The sequence below is a fragment of the Balaenoptera borealis genome, assembly GCF_965194805.1.
Source record: "Balaenoptera borealis genome assembly, contig: HAP1_SCAFFOLD_2493, whole genome shotgun sequence".
NCBI lineage: Eukaryota > Metazoa > Chordata > Mammalia > Artiodactyla > Balaenopteridae > Balaenoptera > Balaenoptera borealis.
Window position 1 is genome coordinate 18,583 of NW_028121837.1, and position 5,993 is coordinate 24,575.

At 38.6% G+C, this 5,993-nt stretch overlaps 1 pseudogene across 1 annotated transcript; it reads right to left on the reverse strand.

The window, feature by feature from the left end:
• Positions 1 to 845: 845 nt before the first annotated feature.
• On the reverse strand, positions 846 to 2,657 carry LOC309622406 (heterogeneous nuclear ribonucleoprotein A3 pseudogene; annotated as a pseudogene). Its single transcript has 2 exons — positions 884 to 2,657; positions 846 to 852 (listed from the first exon to the last, which is right to left on the reverse strand). The product of its transcript is annotated as a heterogeneous nuclear ribonucleoprotein A3 pseudogene (transcript).
• Positions 2,658 to 5,993: the final 3,336 nt, after the last annotated feature.

The window sequence follows — 5,993 nt, forward strand, 5'->3', positions numbered from 1 at the left end:
CAGCTCGCGGCGGCGGCGGCGGCGGCGGCGCTCCTCCCCCGCAGGGAGCGCCAATCGAGCTCCCAGCTCGCGGCGGCGGCGGCGCTCCTCCCCCGCAGGCAGCGCCAATCGCGCTCCCAGCTCTGTTCTTTTGTTTTTTTTTTTTTGAATTCTGAGATTTTTCATTTGAAGTAAATCTTAAAGCTATTAAATTCACAAATATGCTAATTTAAATACCCAATTCTATTATCTAAAACACACATTGCAAACATACAAATATCTATTCTCTCCACATGTCAGAGCCCATTCATTTCATGGTTTGGAAATGGGGAGAATAGATCCCCTTAAACTGCAAGTCAGCAGGTGTTTCTTTACAGTTAACTTTAGCAAAATTCATACAAAATATTAATGAACAATGATCTTCTTTACTTGTTAACTCACAAGGAAACACCTTCAAAACTGCATTTTGTTAAAGTTTCTGTACTAAAATGTAGAAAAACTGAACTACACAAATATTGAAAAGTTTAAAATTCCTTAATTTTTTATTCCTGGTACCACTACCACAATTTACAGGGCAATATACCTGATGTAATGAAAAGAAAAAGACAAAGCTACAACAGATAAAAGACCTCAGGAATGTACATCTAATTGACCCTCCGTTGCATGAATCAATAGCTGCACTTTTTGCAAACTGTGGCTAGGACAGTCCTGAACAAGAAGGGTTTCCTGTTTAAGCTGCAGTAACTTTTCTGACTATGGATCATCGTTCCTTCTGCGGCAGGTTTTTACAGTTCCTCTAATGCATTTGGGACGACTGTCTCAAAGTAACCTGCAGCTTTCCTGACAACTCCTCGCTCTCTCTCCTGCTAAGAACTGTAGCCCTTTTCTTCTGAGTTTTGAGAACCTTCTGCTACCATATCCACCACTTCCACCACCAGATCCATAACCACCACCATAGGGACTTCCCGAGCTTCTTCCACCAAAACTGCCCCCCTTCATGGGTCCATAATTTGATTGCTGTTGTCCACTATAATTTCCAAAATCATTATAGCTCCCACCACCACCACCATAGTTACCTCCAAAATTTCCTCCTTCATTGTAAGCATCATATCCTCCACCACCGCCACCATATCCACCATCTTGGTTTCCATATCCTGGTCCACCACCACCATAGCCTCCTCTACTACTGTAACCAGGACCACCACCATCGTTACCACCGTCGCCTCCAAATCCGTTTTATCCACCATCACCTCCTCCATAACTACCTCTGCTGCCACCACCTCCACCACCATAGCCTCCTCTTCCACCAAAGTTTCCACCACGGCCAAAGTTACCTCCACCACCTCCAAAGTTTCCTCCACGACCCATAAAGTTGCCAGATCCACCTCCACGACCTCTCTGTGATCCAGCAGATTGCATTTCTTGTTTAGAAAGGGCCTTTTTCACTTACAATTATGCCCATTAATAGTGTGGTATTTCTGAACAACAATTTTATCAACTGTATCATGATCATCAAAAGTTACAAAAGCAAATCCTCTCTTTTTTCCACTCTGCCTGTCTTCCATAACTCCTATGGTTTCAATCTTGCCATACTTTTCAAAGTAGTCTCTCGAATTACATTCTTCTGTATCTTCTTTAATACCACCAACAAAAATTTTCTTCACTGTTAGACGGGCACCAGGCTTTACAGAATCCTCTCTAGAAACAGCTCTCTTTGGTTCCACTACACGCCCATCAACCTTGTGTGGTCGAGCACACATTGCTGCATCCACCTCTTCAACCCAAGAGTAAGTCACAAAACCAAAGCCCCTGGAACGGTTTGTCTGGGGGTCTCTCATCACCACACAATCTGTAAGTGTGCCCCATTTCTCAAAATGTTCTCTTAAGCTATCGTCTGTAGTTTCAAAGCTCAGACCACCAATAAACAGTTTTCTCAACTGTTCTGGTTCCTTTGGATCATGGCCCTCCTCCCCCCGGCGGCGGCGGCGGCCGGAGTCGGGCTGGGGGCGACCGGGCGGCGGTTTTACCTCCGTTTTGAGACCGGACTCGCCTCTTCCAAGTCGAGTTCAATATGGGACCGAGAGCCCAGCTCTGTTCTATGTTGGGCCATTTTACTTCAGCCCAAAAAAATTTCTTCTAGTATTCCCTAAGGTCTGCTGGGGATCAGTTTTCTTATTTTTCATTTATCTGTATTTGATTTTTTAAAATTGATTCCAATTTTCTGTTGAGATTCTCCATATTTTAATCTATTAACCCCCATCTTTTACTCTCAATATAGTCATTTTAAAGTTCTGTGCTAACTCCAGAATCTGAATTCCCTCTAAATCAATTTTTCTTGGTTTTTTTTTTTTTTTTTTTTTTTTTTTTGTCTTAAGTTTTAGTCACTTTTTCCTGCTTCAGGAATTTCATAATTTTTGATTGTGTGCTGGACGTGGTGAATAAAAAATTCATAGAGACTGAAGATGCTATTACTTTGCACCAGAGAAGATTTACCCTTTTCTCTGTGAATCAGAGTGGCTGATCATTTCAGTCATTTCAGGAATTTTACTAGGTCAGAACTGGGTTGGAGCTTTAGTTGTCTCATCCTACCTATGATTTTTCCTAATTTGTGGCCTCCCTGGATTTTTGCTGTGAGCCTGACAGGTCTTTGATTCTTCAATAAATACAGTCAGTTATTGACTTCCAGCTCTTTAGGCTCTCAGTTCTCACAGCTTCAGAGTATGGCAAATGTAAGGAGAGACCAGCTATGTATTTGTTGCCGTTACACTTTCTCAGTGAAAATTTGTCTCATAAACACTGAAACATTGCAGATGATTTCACGTTTTCTGACTCAGCCCCCTTCTTGGGGATGGCACTTCTGGGTTTTTACTGTGAGTCTGGTAGGTCTCTAATTCCTCACTTTGGAAAGTTCTCTCCCTCAGGCATTAGGTATTTAGCTTCCTGCTTTATATAGGTTCAAAAACTGGCAAATGTCTTGAAGAGGAGACCTAATGATTGTCACAGGCCCCTTTATCTAGCGGGATTTGGTTTGTTAGTGCCATGACTGTGCAGGAAATTTCACTCTGCTTTCTTGGCTCAGTCCCCCATCATCCTATACCACCCTGACACTAAGGAAATGTCCTGTGGGGGAAATCGGCTTGACATTCTGCTAGATTTCACTCCATCATGCCAGCAAATGAGTTCATCAAAAGGTATGGTGATTTCTCTTTTCCAGTGGAGTATGTCTCCCTACACCAAACCCCTGCTCCAAATCTCTAAATGTCCCTCTCTAGCATATTAGTTGATATTGTTTCTTGATTGCTTCCTTAGCTCGATGATCTTTTATTCAAGTTTGTTTGCTCGTTGCAGCAGGAGTGATGGCCTGTGCCTACCTAGTGCAGGCATGTTATTATGGAGATATGGCTTTGGTCCCAGACACCACAATAAGGAGAATATCATAAGAAAGCAAGTCACACGAGTTGTTTGGTTTCCCAGTGCATGTACAAGTTATGTTTATGCTATACTGTAGTCTATTAAGTGTGCAATAGCATTATGTCTAAAAAAAGTACATATCTTAATTTGAAAGTAGACTTTAAGAATGCTACCCATCATCTGAGCCTTCAGCAAGCTGTAATCTTTTTGCAATAGTAACATCAAAGATCACTGATCACAGATCATGTAACAAGTATAATAGTGAAAAAGTTTGAAATATTGTGAGACTTACCAAAACATGACATAGAGACACGAAGTGAGCAAATGCTGTTGGAAAAATGGCACCACCAGTAGAGCTGCTTGACACAGGGTTGCCACAAACCTTCAATTTGTAAAAAAAAAAAAAAAAAAAAAAAAAAAAGCATTATCTGCAAGGTACAATAAAGTGAAGTGCAATAAAGTGAGGTATGCCTATACATCCTGCCTCAAAGCAGAAATCCTATTTAGATCACCTTTAATTTCTCTCTATGATATATCAATAGTTTTCTATTCTAATAGGGTTCTTACATTTTTTATTACACTTATTATTAGGTATATGATGTTTTGATGATAATGTAGATGGCATATTTTTTAGTTTTTAATTTTATAACTTTTCAGACACAGAAAAATGTTAGTGGAATTTTTTAATGTTTGGTCTCTTATCTGGCAACTCTTCTAAAAACTAACTGATATTCTAATAAGTTATCTGTAGATGGTTTTGGATTTTCTGTATCCTTAATTATATCAACTATGGAAAGTGACAGTATGATTTCTTCCTTTCTTAGCCTTATATTTCTGATTTCTTTTTCCTGCCTTACTGCTAATGCCATTTAATACTTTTACTAATAGGTTGAATAGAAAAGGTAAGAGTTGGCATTCTTATTTTGTTCCTAATCTTACAGTGGACGTTCTCCACATTTCACTATAAATAGGATGGTGGCTCTAAAGTTTTTTGTAGTTTCCCTTTGCTATGAGTTTTTAATCATACATAATTATTGAATTTTATCAAATGCTTTATCTGACTATACTGATATGATCATATACATTTTCTCCTTTATTTTATGGATGTGGTGCATGACATTTATTGATATTTGAATGTTAACTCACCTTGCATTTCTGGAGTAAAACAACTTGGTAGGAATTCACACACACACACACACACACACACACACACACACACACACACATTCACTCACTCACACACTCTACATTTGATTGTCTAACATTTTGTGTATGATTTTTGCTTCTGTATACATAAGGGAGATGGGCCTATTTTCTTTTCTCATAATTGTCCTTTTAATTAGTGAATAGTATATAGAGGGTAGAGATTTAAAAGACCTTTTAAAAGGTCTTCTTCTTCTGTGATATAATACAATACAGTATTACTCCATTTTTTAAAAATGACCTTTTTCATTTTCAAATAATTTCAAATCTGCAGAAAAGATACAAACAGAGTTCCCTTTACCTCTCTCCCAGTTTTTCCTATTGCTAACATCTTATACTACCATAGTATATTTTTCAAAATTAAAAAGCCAACATTTATACATTACTATTAACTAAACTTAAGACTTTTTTTGGATTTCACCAGTTTTCCTGTTAATGACCTTTTTCTGTTCTAGGACCCAATCCAGTATATCACATTCCACTTAGTTAGTTGTCATGTCTCCTTAGTCTTCTCTGGTCTATGACAGTTCCTCATTCCTTCCTTGTTTTTCATGATTTTGACAGTCTTGAGGAATATTTGTCTGATATTTTGTAGAATTGTTCTCAGTCTGGGTTTGGCTGATGTTTTTCTCATGATTCGACTGGAGTTATAGGTTTTGACAAAGAATACCGCAGAAGCGAAGTAACCGTCTCATCACATCATAACAGAGAGTATGTAGTGTCTCCGTGACATCACTGGTGATGTGAAACATCATCACTTGCATAACATGGTGTTTGCTTGGTTTCTCCACTGTAAAGTTACTTTTTCTCCCATTTTATACTGTCTCTGGAATTCAATCATTAAGGCCAGCCCAGGACTGGACTTAAGGGGAAGATTAAGCTTCACCTCCACCTCCTTGGGGAGGAGATGGATGCCGGGGGGGGGCGGGGGGGAGGTTACCTACATATGGAATTCTTCTGTTGGCAAGATTTGTCTTCTCCCTCCCTCCTATTATTTATTTATTTATACACTCATTTATTTACTCCATTATGTTTTAATATGGATTCTTTATAATCTATATACATAATTACAACCTTAAAAACCTCTGGTTCCCCCACTGACATATAAACTTTTTGAGGAAAGGCTCTGTTTCTTTTTTATTTTTGTACACTCTATGCGTTTAGCATAGTCCCCTAATTTATAGTGGACTTCCAGTAATTATTTTTTAATGGATATCTTTCCACTTCAACTGAAAAGTACCCTTTCCTTATATAATAGCATTCTAAATCCAAAATAAAAGTAGATTTTAAAATAAGTAAAAGTAAACTCATGCATGATCACCCTGTAATAAGTATGTAAAAAAGCACAGGGTACTGCAGAAATAACTTAACCATTTGAGTTGGATGTGTCTCCAAAAAAT